Genomic DNA, 15,542 nt, shown 5'->3' with positions numbered 1-15,542 from the left:
AAAAAAAAAAAAATCGACCTTCTGAATTACTTTTCTGACAATTCAGAAATTTCATCTTGGTGTGGATCCATTGCTGGTGAGCTAGTGTGATTTTTGGAGGGTGTTAAAGAACCTTGTTTTGTTGTGTTACCAGCATTGTTTTTCTGGTTCCTTCTCATTTGGGTAGGCTATGTCAGAGGGAAGGTCTGGGACTCGAGGGCTGCTCTTCAGATTCTTTTGTCCCTTGGGCTCCTCTCTTGATAAGATGCTCTCTCCTATCCCCCAGGGATGGAGTTTCCTGAGAGCCAAACTGCAGTGGCTGTTATTTCTCTTCTGGATCTAGCCACCCAGTGGAGCTACCAGACTCTGGGTTGGTACTGTCTGCAAAGAATGCTGTGATGTGATATATCTTCAGGTCTCTTAGCCATGGGTACCAGCACCTGCTCCGGTGGAAGTAGCAGGAAAGTTAAGTGGACTCTGTGAGGTTCCTTAGTTGTATTTTGTTGGGTGCACAAGTTTTGTGTTGGTTGGTGGCCAGCCAGGAGGTGGCTCTTTCAAGAGCTCATCAGCTATGGTAGTATAGGGAGGATACAAGCTATCCCTAGGGTTGCCTTCGGATAAGTATTCAGGTTTCTCAGGTTGTGGGCAGGGCCATAGAGTTCCCAAGAGGTTATGTCCTTTCTCTTCAGCTACCTGCGTGGCTAGAGAAAGACCATCAGGTAGGGGAAGTGGTAGGTGTGTCTGAGCTCAGACTCTCCTTGCTGCATCTGCTGTGGGGTATGTGGGTGTGGTTCCCAGGCCAATGAAGTTATGTTCCTAGGGGGATTATAGCTGTCTCTACTGCATCACACAGGTTATCAGTGAAGTGGGAAAAGCTGGCAGCCACAGGCCTCACCCAGCTCCCACAGAACCCACACCCTGAAAGGCCAGTCTCACTCCCACCATGCCCCCTCAACAGCACCAAGTTTATTTCCAGGCAGCTGGTGAGCAAGGCTGAGAATTTGCCCCAGACTACAAGCCTACCGGCTGAGAAAGTAAGCAGACCCACAGTTCCTCAGCTGTCCCATGGAGCCTGCAGTGACAATCCACCTCCTTCAAAAGGTCTATGGATTCTCTTGGCTTTCCTGGAATATTTCTGTGGTGGTTCTTAGAGCAAAAGTTCACAGTGTGAGTCTCTACACACAGTTCTGTCTGTCAGAATGGGAGCTGGAAGTTAGTCCTGCTTCCTATCTGCCATTTTTTCCCATCATAAGGTTATTAAATGACCTAATTTCAATATTGTTTATCTGGGAATAGGGAGGTCCAAGGAGCAGGAGAGAGATAGGGCAACAGCTGGTAGAGCAGTCAGAACACATACATGTATTGATTAGTTCACCATTTAATAGTAACACAGTTTGTCATGCCCCCCAATTACAATAGTAACATCAAAGATAATTGGTCACAGAGCACCATAATAGATATAATGATATTAAAAATCTTGAAATGTCATAAGGATTACCAAAATATGACACAGAGCACACGCTTTTGAAAAATGGTGCTGACAGACTTGCTCAATGCAGGATTGCTGCAAATCTTTAATTTGTAAAAGATATAGGATTGCCAGGTATGGTGGCTCATGCCTGTAATCCCAACACTTTGGAAGGCAGAGGTGGGTGGATCACTTGAGGTCAGGAGTTCGAGACCAGCCTGGCCAACATGGTGAAACCCTGTCTCTACTAAAAATACAAAAATTAGCCAGGCATGGTGGCATGTACTTGTAATTCCAGCTACTCGGGAGGCTGAGGAAGGAGAATTGCTTGAACCCTGGAGGCAGAGGTTGCAGTCAGCCAAGATTGTACCACTGTACTCCAGCCCAGGTGACAGAGCAAGACTCTCTCTCTCTCTCTCTGTGTGTATATATATATGTGTGTGTGTGTGTGTGTGTGTGTGTGTGTGTGTGTATACATATATAATCTGAGAAGTACAATAAAGTCAGGCACAATAAGATGAGGTATGCTTGTATTTCATACATATCTTTAGTAAAGTAAGTATAGATACCTTTGAAACAATTGTAATTATTATTGCATATGTATCTCCCTCAATCCAAAAGTCAGCATCAATAAGCTTAATTGTGAACCAATTGTAGAAGGCACAAACACTAAAAGAATGCCCACTAATACCTCCATTATGTACATCCAATCAATAAATTGTTTTGTAAATACTAGCAAAAGCAAATATACAAGAGAAATGAATGAGACAGAAACACTGAAGGGGAAGAGAAAATTACTAATATTTGCATATATAATAATTGCATATTGGAATAGCAGATAAAATAAAGATCTATAAATATCAATAAGTTGGATCAAAAGGTAACTCAATGCAAAATATAATAAAAGGAATAATCATGTTTAAAATAACATCCAGGTTCAACTTTTGTTGTATAAAACTAAGAGCTTTGAGTAATCTAGAAATGGCTGTCAAAAAAATGTGTGGGCAACTCACTTCTTGGAACTAAGGGAAACTAAGATTGGATTAGATAAGTGCTGATGGCTTTGAAAACTAACTAGCATTAGGGACAGGATTTTGGTAGCCCATGGTGCACAAGGGAAGAAATAGATAATCTTCCACATGAGATAACCTAGAATGAATTCACAGACTCACCAAGTCTCCCATGGAAAATTAAGACATTCTTTGGGAAAGAATGAGTCTCCAGCAATTGAAATGGGAGAGTTTTAGATGACTCAGACTACCCAAAATTCCCAGATTCCACTGAGAATGCTTTGCTAGCAGAAGCAACACCTTATCTCCAGTCTATTGTGGGATTTGTTCCTCCTTTGCTTGAAGACAATGTAATGCAAAGTTAATTCTTTTTATGCCTTACCATCACCATCTTTAAAATTCCTAGACCTGTAACTAGAATCAGACCCTACGTGGCTGATGGTCACAAACACAAATTAAACCTTGAAAGAGAAAGCTTACTAGTAAAGGAATTGCAAAATTTTGATAATTTTTCTAGACAAAACATAGAGAATATTTGAGACAATAGAATTCCAAAGTGCTAGACCAAGGTGCAATATACAATTTTACATTGGTCAGATTCATCAATATATATTAATTCATCAGAGATTTGGAATTCATCATGACAGCTTGAACAGCGGTAATACTCAGTTGACTAAAAACTATATTCAGTGGTGATCCACACTGAATAAAGTTGATATGAGAAAAACAATCAGTGTATTGCAAAGGAAGGCACTCTTAAGTTTTAAATCACATGTGCCATATGAGACCAATGAACCCACTCCCTGTGTCCCCTCAAAGGGGTTGACAGAAACTTATGTCTTCATGATAAATGCACTGGTGAGAAAAGCACCAAAGTGCTTAAAAAGTGTGAAGTGGCAGGTTTTTTACAGGTTGAAGAAGCTAGTGAGAGACACTGCAGGAATCTCAGCATGGCAGAAGGGGTATAGTCACCATAACAGGCAGCAGAACCAAGTAATTCTCATAATGGTCTTATCTACAGAAATCACTGGTGGTGGCTAATTCATCATAGGATTCGTAAGTGGATCATAGGATTTCACCAAGATTCTGTCTGGGGTATGTAACTCACCTGGTGAGCAGATAACTGACTTGAGCCACAGCAATAAATCTCCATAACTTCTCAGTAAGTAGACAGTTACTCAGTCCTGGGGCAGTTCTTAGACGCAAAGCTCACGAATTAAGGGGAGACCCAGCCACTTTGAGAAAAAGCCATAATAACAGCATCAATAATACATTTTATAATGTTTCCATTTTCCTTTCTCAAAAGGACATGTGCTTATTTGCTAAAGTAAGTACACATTGTGGGTAAAGGAAATGTCCAGAGCTTTCTGGTTGTTAGTTAACCCAGAATATAATCACCAGTTAGACTGAGCCTTTGGAGGCTGAGTGATAAATGGGATTTGGGTTTGGGACCATCTTGTAGTAGAAATGTTAGGCCCATGTATTTATTCTATAGATATTTTTGAAGTTTAGTGTACATTAACAAAATAAGTATACTCAGCTATGGGCAGAATCGGCATCAGTTACATGTGGCTATGTGTGTGTTTGTGTATGTGTGTGTGTGTGTGTGTGTGTGTGTGTATTCATTTAATTCACAATTTATAAAGCAGAGCCCATTGATTTCTCATTTTACAGATAAAGAAACTAAGACACAGAATGAATAAGTAACTTGCACCTAAGGTCACAAGCCAAGTTTGTGGCAGAGATGGTGATGCTGCTGGCAGCCCGTCTGGAAAGGCATCCAGGGCTGTGCTCTCCATGGAGCTGGTGGGAGGCAGGAACAGGTGGGAGCCATGCCCCCTACTGAGTTGGCAGGGTGGGAGCCCCATGCTTCCAGGCGCAGCTGCAGCCACCCAGCCACGGCTCCTGACGCAGGCATCCTTGCACTCTTGGGGGCCCAGGAAGCACCCCCTGCCCTCACAGGATCAGAAGTGCCTGCTCCTGCTCCCTGACCTCTCCCTGCTTCCAATGCCCACTCCAATTTTGGAGCAAATTCATGGCCAAGCCTGGGTGCTGTCACAACCCAGCTGAGTGTGCATGCACTCAGGGTAGCATTGACATGCCAGCCCCCTGACTTCCTCAGTCCCCTCATAACTACAGGCACTAATGACTGTGGGAGAGAGGCCAGAAGTGATGCTGAGGGCAGCTCAGCATGGGTCTGCAGGCACCCCTTGACATGAACAGCTTGGGCACCATGGAGAACATGTTGATGGCAGGAGGCAGATGGGTTTCTAGGCAGAAAGAGGTGGATCCCTGGTCTCTTCAAGCCAGGGATGGCCTGAAGCCTGGAGGCTGAGCTGTCAGTTCCAGGTAGAATCCACAGCCGAGAATGAGAACTTATGATGCTTTCTCTGGGCCTGCCCATGACCACCCATTGACCAATCAGCAAGCACGTCCTCCCTTCTGAGCCCATAATAACCCTGGACTCAGTTAAACTCACACAGACATTGAGACTACCAGCTGCAGGAAGGAGCTTCCCATTTTGGTTCTCCCCAACTTGTTGGGATGACCTGCCTACAGAAAGGAGCTACCCATTCTGGGTCTCCTCTCCTCTGAGAGTGGGACAGTCATCTGGATGACCTGCCTGTGAAAAGGAGCTACCCATTCTGGGTCTCCCTCCACTGAGAGCTGAATACTTGGGACTCTCTGTCTACAGAAAGGAAATGCCCACTATGGGTATCCTCTCTGCTGAGAGCTGGACTCTTATTGGGATGACCTGCCTGTGGAAAGGAACTACCCACTTCAGGTCTCCTAAGAGCTGTTCTGTCATTTGATGAGGCTCCTCTCCACTTTGCTCTCCCTCCAGTTGTCCACATACCTCATTCCTCCTGGATGCAGGGCAAGAACTCAGGACCTGCCAAATGGGGGGACTGAAAGAGCTGTAACACAAATAGGGCTGAAACACACTCCCTGCTTGCCAAGTTGCAGGTGATGAGAAGAAAAGAACAGCAGCCCTTCAGTGACCCCAGACCTAGGAACTCCCTGAGTCAGGGCTATGACTCCCTCTTTGGGGCTCTGCAGTTCCTTGCAACTCCAAGCTGCCGGGTGCCACTGCATTCCTTGGTGCCTGCAGTGGCAGCCACTTGTTGTATGCCAGGTCCAGTCGCAGTCCTGCTGAGAGCCGGCACCTGTGCCTATGCTTGCAGCTGCCCACCCCACCGCAGCTGACATGCCTGACTGTGCACAGTGGCCGGACCCCATGCTCACTCACAGACTGCTTGCCACTCTGTGCCTGGGTCACCCTTAGCAGTTGTGGGATCTGGGCTAGTAGCACGAGTTGAGTGCAGCCTGCCAGATGAAATGGGCAGAATGAGCCCAGTGGGCCTCATTGAAAACTTGGGCAAAGGCACCACTGGCCACAGAGATTTCTGGCTGGAAAACCAACACCCTAAACATCCCAAGACAATGGGATTTGAATTCAAGCAGGCAAGTTCCTAAATTTGTATTTTAATCATTGTACTATATTACGAAGTATAGAGTACACCCGTTTCTCCTGCATCTCCCAAAATACACACACACACACACACACACACACACACACACACACACACACACATACACACTTTAGGAAAATATACAAGAGGCAAATGACATTGGTTATTTTGAGAAGAGTGACAGGGAGGAGGGAGAGGAAAGCTTTTAGTTTTTTATTTTACAGATTTTTGTGCTGTTTAAGTTTTCTAGCCATGTGGATAATTTATTTCTGCCTTAATATGAACAGAAATGCAATTTTAAAATGTGTAGAAAGGACTTGAGGTGACAAAGAGTGTTCTTTGAGAAACAAAAGGAAGTTGTCATGATTGATGCATAGAGTCAGATGAAGAAGAGAAATAATAATAGCTAAGAAAGGAAGGTAAGTCTTTGTAGGCCATTTTAAGTATTTTGAATCTTGTCCTAAAAGTAATGGGATATTATTTAGAGTTTTAAGCATGAGAGCAACACGATCAAATGAATGCTTATTTAATAGATCACTGGGTAAACATGTGAATAATAGATTGGAGATGAGCAAAAATAGATGCTAGGGACTGTCTACTAGTGAATTAGAGTAGTGCAAAAAATAAGATAATGGTGACTGAGGCTATGATCATGGTAGTAGAGATAAAAATAAGGAATGATTACATAGCTATCAAGTAGGCAAGGTCAATGTGATTTGGTGATTGATAGGATGATGAAGGACAGGAAAAAGATAAGACTTATTCCCAGTGTTTGGGCTTGTATATCTCATGAGTAATGCTGACATTCACTGATAAGAAAGTGAAAACTGGGGAGGAAAACCTATGTTCAGTTTGGAATATGCTGAGTCAGACGTAGGAATTGAAATCTGTGATATAAAGCAAAAAAATGGATATATGATTTCAGAGCTCAGAAGAGAGGTCTCTGTTCAGCACAACATGGCTTCATGGGAGTAAACAAGAGAGACATATGGGAAAAAGCAGCTAGTGAGCAGGGAGACTGAGACAGACAGCTCCCAGGAAGAACCCAGCAAGTAATTATTGAATGAATGAATGGAGCAGCCAAGAAGACTGAGGAAGTTCTCCATGAAGCAAGTGAAGGAAAAGATAAGCATTATAAAAAAAAGAAAAGGAAAAAAAAGATTGATTAGTTTAGACAAATAAAGCTATGGAACAGATTGCACGAATATAGGTTGATAAAGGTATTTATTTATTTATTAATTTAGAGGCAGGATTTCACTCACTGTATCCTGGACCTTCTGAGCTCAAGCAATTCTCCCACCCCAGCCTCCCAAGTAGCTAGAACTACAGGCAGGCACCATCATGTCCAGCTAATTTTTAAGTTTTTGTACAGACAGGTTCTTGCTATGCTGCCCAGGCTGGTCTCAAACTCCCACCTCAAGCCTCAGCCTCTCAAATTTCTGGGATTACAGGTGTGAGACACCATGCCAAGCTAAGGTATTTATCTTTAAAGAATTCCAGGGTTAGTAGTGATCTGACCTAAAATCCAAAACCATCTTCAAATATTGTATAAGTGGCAAAAGTATTGTATAAGTGACAAAATTATGATGTTGCTGACATAGCATAAGTTGCATAATCAAAGAAAAATTTTATTTTGGCCAATATGCTCTGTTGGAAAATATAGACTAACATATAATTCTGGCAATCATCCACTTATTTAAAAAATTAAAATAATCAGTTCATCTAATTTTCAAAACAGATAATTAAACAAAAGGTTTTAAAATTCAACCTCAAATATAATGGGGATAATTTGTAAAAAGTAACATGGTTTCAAGTATGTCAAAAATGTGATTTCTAAATATGTTAGAGTAGAATTTTTCCAGGTATCTCAGAAATAATAACTCATATGATTGATTGAGTTTATGGTATTTCCATTCTTAACTTCATTTTCATGGTATTTCTAGAGTGATTATCATTCACCAGACAATGTTGTAGCATGAGGGATCTCAAGATAATTTAATTTAGTTCTTGTTCTCAGGAGCTTGCATTTGGGTGGAGAAGATAAAAACATAAGCATTTGTTTGCAAAGATACAAATATGCACAAATTATTGACAAAGTTCAACACCTATTAGAGAGATCTCCTGGGGGATTTATATAAGAACTGAACATTAAAGACTGAATAGGAGTTGGGTGGAGAGAGTAAGGAATCAGTCATAGCAGAAAGAAAGAAGGGCAACCTAATCTGAGAAGCAGAAACAAAGGAAAAATTAATTGTGTTCAATACAAACAAAACCTATTGATATTATTACAGGGTAAAATATTTGACCTGAAATGAAAGCTCTTCTTCAGATTGAATTGCTAAGTATGAGTCTAGGCTTCTTGGAGGAAGAAGAAATATGAACTTTAACTAGAAAGTGAATGGAACCATTGGAAGAGTTTTCTGTAGATGGGTAATTATCGCACACACACACAAATCTTACTTATTCATTTATATGAAATCAGATCTCTGTGTTAATATATTTAGAGAGGAAAAGAGTTGGACTCAGGCAGTTAAGAAAGAAAGTTCTAATGGTACTTTAGAATAGTTGTGAAAAGAAAGACAAGAGAAGCATAAGGTTAGAGAGGGAGGAATCAATTTGTAGTGGATGTGTAGGATTTTCTGTGCAGCACCCCTTTCCCTGATTCTTCTGATAAAACCAACTTCTCCATTTAGGGATTAAATCCTTGCCCTCCACCATGCCAATAGTGTGGTTCCAACAGGGGCTACTACGTGGGTGAATCAAATCTGTCAGTTCCTTCTACCCTCTTATCCTCCAGCCCACCACACTAATTGGGGCCAAGCAGGGGAGACATAACACTAGATAGGTCAATAAAAATCAGTTCTAGAATTGACATTAAAAGAAGAAGGACCCTTTCATCTCTATATGAAGCTGTAACTCTGCAATTTCCAGGAAGGATACACAGCCAACACACAGAGAAAGGCAGAAAACAGTGTGGGGTAATATGAGAGAGACTGAGAAATTAAGAGACACCTGATAGCATTAATTCTCTTCTCTCCCAATTATATTTCCCCCAATCAAGGTGACATAAGCCTATAGTTTCCCTTTCGCCTAAGAGAAATTGAAGCTGAGTTTTGTTTCAGTCACTCAGAGCCTAAAATGTCATCATTTATGCAAGACCTGGGTAGTATTTAGGAAATAAAATGAGAAGGTCTTGAAAACCAATGCCATGTGGGGATGGGAAAGTGAGAAAATGAAAATGATACTAACATTCCAGCTAGTGAAGGATGGAGCATGATACTATTAACTGAGATAAAGTACAAAGAAGAATAAGCAAGTTTTGGGGAAAAGATAATGAGTTGAGCTTTACACATGTTAAATTTAAGGTGCTTATCAGCCATTCAGAACACATTCAGTTGACAGGTGGATATAAAAGTCTGAATAGACTTAGGTTCAGTTTTGGCAAGTACAGGCTGAAGAATTATCATATAAAGGTGATAGACAAAAACTTCAAAAATGATGATGTTAGACTTGGAAAATGTGCAAAGTGAGAAAAATGGTGGAATGAGAATGAAAACCTGGAGAATATCAGTGTTAAGGGTCTCAAGTGGAAGAAAGTATTAAGCAGATAGAGAAAGAAGTACCATAAAAATACAAAAAGAAAAAACAAAGGTGCTCAGCAATATAGAAACTAAATGGTAGAGAATATCTTGAAAGAAGTTACTGTTTTAAAAGCTACAAAAAGTTCCAACAGCACAACGTCTTAAAAGTCTTCATGGCATCTGGAAGGCTGTTGGTGGTCTTATAGAGAACTATGTTAATACAATGTGAGAAATAAATAAAGTAAGTTTCCAGTGGGCTGGAATAAACATGTGAGGTAAGAAAATTAGCTATGGCCAGTGCAGTTCTCCAATTTTTGTAAACAGATAATAAGAACTTGGACCATAGTTAGAGGGGAACACAGGCAAGGTTTCACTAGATTAGGAAAGACACCAACAGGGAAACTACACAAACACACACACACACACTATGAGTTATATATACCAATATATATTAAATACACACACACTTATTAGGCTAGTGCAAAAGTAATTGTAGTTTCAGACCGTGAATTTTAAATCATTACAACTAGGCTCAAACACACCTTTATTAATCAAAATAGGAACCATTATAATTAACAAATTTTTGCCAGTGAGAAATAAGTTTGTTTATTCCTGTAGCATAACAATCTATGGTTCAAGATTCAGTGAACTCTTGGAAAGCATTTTCTGCATTCTGCTGGTTGTGGAAGCATTTTCCCTGCAAAAAGTTGTCGAGATACTTGAAGAAGTGGTGGTCAGCTGGTGAGAGGTCAGGCAAATATGGCGGATGAGGCAAAACTTTGTTCAACTTTTGAAGAATTAGTTTTGCACCATGCAATTGGGAGAAGAATTTGACCCTTTCTGTTGACCAATGCCAGCAGAAGGCATTGCAGTTTTCAGTGCATCTCATCTATTTGCTGAGCATACTTCTCAGATGTAATGGTTTTGCCAGAATTCGGAAAGCTGTAGTGGATCGGAGTGGCAGCAGACCAGCCAACAGCTACCATGACATTTTTTTGTGGTGCAAGTTTGGCTTTCGGAAGTGCTTTGGAGTGTCTTCTGGGTCCAACCACTGAGCTGGTCATCGCCCACTGTCATATAAAATCCGCTTTTCATTGCACTTCACAATCCAATCATGAAATAGTTCACTGTTGGGAAGATTAAGAGAAGACAAAACTTCAAAATGACGATTTTTTTATTCTCACTCAGCTCATGTGGCACCCATGTATGGAGCTTTTTCACCTTTCCAATTTGCTTCAAACACCGAACAACCAAAGAATGGTTGACGTTGAGTTCTTTGGCAACTTCTCGTGTGGTTGTAAGAGGATCAGCTTCAAATATTGCTTTCAATTGGTCATTGTCAACTTCTGAGGGCCGGCCACTGTGCTCCTTATCTTCAAGGCCATTGTCTCCTTTGCAAAACTTCTTGAATGCCATTGAACTAGGAGTTGGTTAGCAGTTCCCAAGCCAAATGCGTTATTATGTTGCCAGTTGTCCCCGCTGCTTTAAGACTGCTTTGGAACTCAAATAAGAAAATCACTCAAATTTGCTTTTTCTCTAACATCATTTCCATAGTCTAAAATAAACATAAAATAAGCAGCAAAAAGACATAAAGTGAGAAATGCCCATTAAAATGATGTATAACATAACCACATTTATTTAAGAATGTATTCCAATATCAAACAGCAAGTTCTAACAATGCAAAACTCAGAATTACTTTTGTCCCAACCTAATATCTTCTTGGGCCAGTACTCCTGGGCTTAAGTCTTATTAGTCTTTTGTGCCAGGACAATCTGTATAGCTTCTCTGTGCCTCTTTTATCCTATCTGTAAAATATGGATAATGGAGTAATAATGGAAATTACTTAGTGGAATTGTAAGGATTAAATGAGTTAATGGGTGGAAAGAACATAGAACAGATACTGGCATACAATAAGCAATCAGTAAATGTTAGCTATCATTACAGCAAAAATGATCCATCTTAGAGAGCTTTTACATTCATTTAGAAACCTCTTCTTTCAAGGCTGCTGAAGTGTGTAGGTGGAGAAGGATGCCAGCACTCACACAAATATGTCATTACCTCTATTCCTTAATAATGGACAGTACTCTTGATGCCAAAAATACTTTGGACAAGTTGACACAGCATTAAGCATTGATTTTCTGGCTTTCCCTGTAAGTCTTTTTCCTAATAATTTATTTCTTTTCCTCACAACTCTAGGTCCTCAGGTGTCTTTGTAATATAATTAGTCTGACATGCATTCTCTTTGACTGCTGGAAGTGTTACTTCTCAGTGGCATGGTGGGTATGACATCATTATCACAAAGGCACATGTACTTCATTCTGGAGCTGGCCATTATTGATGGCACCTGTCCAGGACTTGATCTTTCTGCAATACATCTAAACTCATTTCTCATAAATGTTGGATACTGACTCTATAGAATATGAAGAAATTTAAAAATGTATGAAGCATTACTAAGGGTAGAATGCATACAAGATGTTGTAGTAAAAATCAGAAAGCAAAAATTCATCCACACTATAATTTCAACTCTGAAAATGTATGCATGTATGTATTCACGTTCTGCTTAAAAACACAGACTGGAAGGAAAAACACCAGCAACTTAAACTTCTATATATCTGAATGGTATGGTTTAATTTCCTCTATTCTTCTTCAAATATTTACAGAGGTCTTTTGTTACTTTACAATTAATGAAAAAGTTTTATTTTGTGGGCTGGATATTCAGAAAAGTTACTGACATTCAAAACCATCCTCCTTTGTATTGTTCCCAGGCAACGCTGTAGTCAACTTTCATGCTCTCAGAGCAAAGCTTTTGTGAAAGCCCATCCTGAAAAAGTTCCCATGGCAATCCAAATCCTAACTCATTTAAAGAGAAAAGTATTACCCATTTATTCTGGTCCTACTTAAAGTGACTACATTTTTTGGTTTTGACTCTTGGTTTTGACACTCTTTCATGCAACAAATATTTGTGTGCCTATAATGTGCCAGGCTTTATTCCCTGCAAATAAAGCAGGGAACAATACGGGCATTAATTCCTGTCTTCACAGAGCATTACACCACAGAATACATTTAACTCTTAATTTTTTTTGTAATAGAATATTTGTCATTTAACTAAGGATGGACGCTGTGATATAGAGGAACACTCCTTCATCTCTGTCACGTAGTACATACACCTCACAGCCCTGTCTGTGCCACCATCATTCTCTCTCTAGTTGACCCTGTCATTTCTGCCTGATGACCACCTGTCCCTGGGGTTCTCTGTCAGGGTTTCTGTTGACTCTTATTGCACAACTGGTTGTTCTAGTGTGGGGAGTACCTAGTGATCAAGAAAGAAACAGATGAAATAACTATCAAATTTCAAGAGTATTATTTCATGTAATCCTTATAGTTTCATGGAACAGGCAATATTAACTGCCTTTTATAGATGAGGAAACTGGTTTAGTGAGCTGAACATTTAGTGAGCTCTTTCCATCCTTCATTTATTTATTTTTTCATTAATTGACTCAATGTATATTTGTAGAGTACCTAGGTGCTAGGGATAAAATGAGGAGTGAAAATAGATCATAAGCTCAAACATGGGAAGATAGGGAAAATAATTTTGTGAAGAGGATAGAGAGGACAACTTTTAGAAAAGAAGTTCTTCCTGAGGAGTCTGAGGAGCCCTCCAGGGAACCCTACCTATGGGGCAGGAAGAGAAAGAACAAGAGGCTCATGGGGCTCAGAAAAGGGAAATTTCCAGGATACTCTTTGCCTCCTCATTTTTTTCTCAGGACCCTGGCTCTAAAGTTAGTTGCCGTCCGAACTCTATTTTTATTTTTAAACAATTTTTTGGGCATAATTTTATTTAGCTACAATAAAATTCATTCATTTTAATTATACAGTTGGATGAGTTTTGACAAATGTATATACCCATGTAACCAAGTCCCCAGTCAAAATATAGAACATTTCTATCAGCCCAGAAAGTTTTCTACTGCCATTGACATTCCTCAGCCCCTAAACACTCACTGATCTAATATCTATCACTCTAGATAGATTTTTGCCAGGTTTTCAGCCAGCCCTAGGTGGATACCTATCCATGGTGACTATAATGTCTCATTGGCTGTGACTTTGCCCAGATTCCTGGCCACCCAGTTTCTTGGAAAAAGTACAGTCATTAAAATCAGTGGCACTCTCTCTGGCATTGTAAAGCTACAGAAGTCACTTTCCACAAGTACCTACAGAACCCATTATCCTACAGGTGGAGACTTCTTAGAGGCTGAGCCAAGACCGAGCCTGGCTCCACAACCCTAGTTTCTGGGAATGTGGCTGAGTTGATTAAGGAGGTCTTCTCCCTTTTGTTTCTAGGAATGATAGTCACAATTGTCAAAATAAAAACTCTTATATGTTTGAAATTATGTTGAATGCTGAGTGCTGAGGTTGTTTAACTCTCTTGTAAGAACTTTAATAAAAAATTTATAAGTGTTTTAGAATTCAAAAGATTGATTTACTCAATGATTTGCTTTCCTGGAGTATCACTCACAGTCCTAGAGGTCTTAATATATTGGTAATTGTTACAGAAGAAACATCTGCTATTTAATAGGCAAGTGTGTATGTTTACCTATTGGGACATAGCAGTAGAGATATCAGATATTCTTACCATAAGGTCCTCTGCTATGAAATACTTAAAATTTGTATACCTGCCTTCTCTAATATTTTCTTTATGGGAAGTACGTGAGATACCCTTGTATCTTCTGAGACAAAGAAGGGGGAATTATTAGAATTCACTAGATTATATTATTTCTATTCAGTCTCCAAACCTATACTCCTTTATGGAATTAACACTTATAAGGAACACAAGCTAAACAGAAAAAGAAACCTGGAGATTTTTTGGTTTGTTCAGTTAGTAATGCTGATAATATAAAATTTTATCAGTTCCAGGAAGCAGTTCTTTCCCTTATTGATTTTTCAATCTATATAAGAGTAGTTGCTTTCTACTAACCTTTAGAGCTGTAATATTCATTCTTCTGGTATAGAAAACGGCAATGAATCCTTATGCTTCAAAAATGCTTAGAGCTTCACGAATTGTCAAATGCCAGGCAATCTTTGTAAGCCTATATTCTGAGCTCAAAATTAACATGAGCAGAGAGTTAGGGTGTTAGCACCATATATCTAGCAGATTTACAGGAAGACCAAAGCTGTCTATTTTCAGCCCAACCTTAAAAAAAAAAAAGAAAAAAGAAAAAGGAAAAAACCACCCTATTTTTCTCTAAGAGTATTACAACTACATCTGAAAAAGGAAAAATGAGACAAAAGAGGAGGAGACAGAGATGCAATCAAATAAATCTCCAGTATTCTGGATTCCACATGCCTCTTCTAAACCAGTCCTAGAATCTTTGGAATATTAAGAGTTTTGTTATGCCAGGCAGAAGGCAGCATTCCTTGACTGGTCCAGGTAAATTCCTAAGGCTTCTCATTTGAAATTTAGTTCTATTTCTTTTTCCTCTCATAATACTCTTTACTCTTTATTTTCTATGACAATGAATATGGAATTGCCAATGTGTTCTAATTAATTACACGTTCCCAACGGGAGCCCAGTTATCTGTGTCTTTATCGCTCCTCTTTGCTTCTCTCTGGAATTCTGATTCTTGCTTTACTCTTTGTTAGGCCGCAGATAAGATGGATTTGGAAAGGCAAGTGGGGGAAAACAAATTGTAAATCGCATTTGAATACAATCAGGATATAGGGAGCCAAACACTCTGAAGCAATGAAGTAACATCCTCATTGACTGCTGTGATCATCTTTAAGAAAGATCACACAGGGAAGCATAAAGACCACAGAGAAAGATACGTGAGACCCTATTTTATCCTTTGAGTATGTATTATTTATATTTATTTTCCTGTCTTTACTTTTTTTTTCTTTTTATAATTCACCTCAGATGGATGGAGAGACAGAGAGTGAGAGAGAGAGAGACAAAGGTCGAGGGGGGTGGAGAGAGAGAGAGGGAGAGAGAGAGAGAGAGAGAGAGAGAGAGATGATGTCTTATTAGGAAAGACTGGAG

This window comes from Colobus angolensis, unplaced genomic scaffold (assembly GCF_000951035.1).
Source record: "Colobus angolensis palliatus isolate OR3802 unplaced genomic scaffold, Cang.pa_1.0 Scaffold48, whole genome shotgun sequence".
Lineage (NCBI taxonomy): Eukaryota > Metazoa > Chordata > Mammalia > Primates > Cercopithecidae > Colobus > Colobus angolensis.
This window is presented reverse-complemented; position numbering follows the sequence as displayed.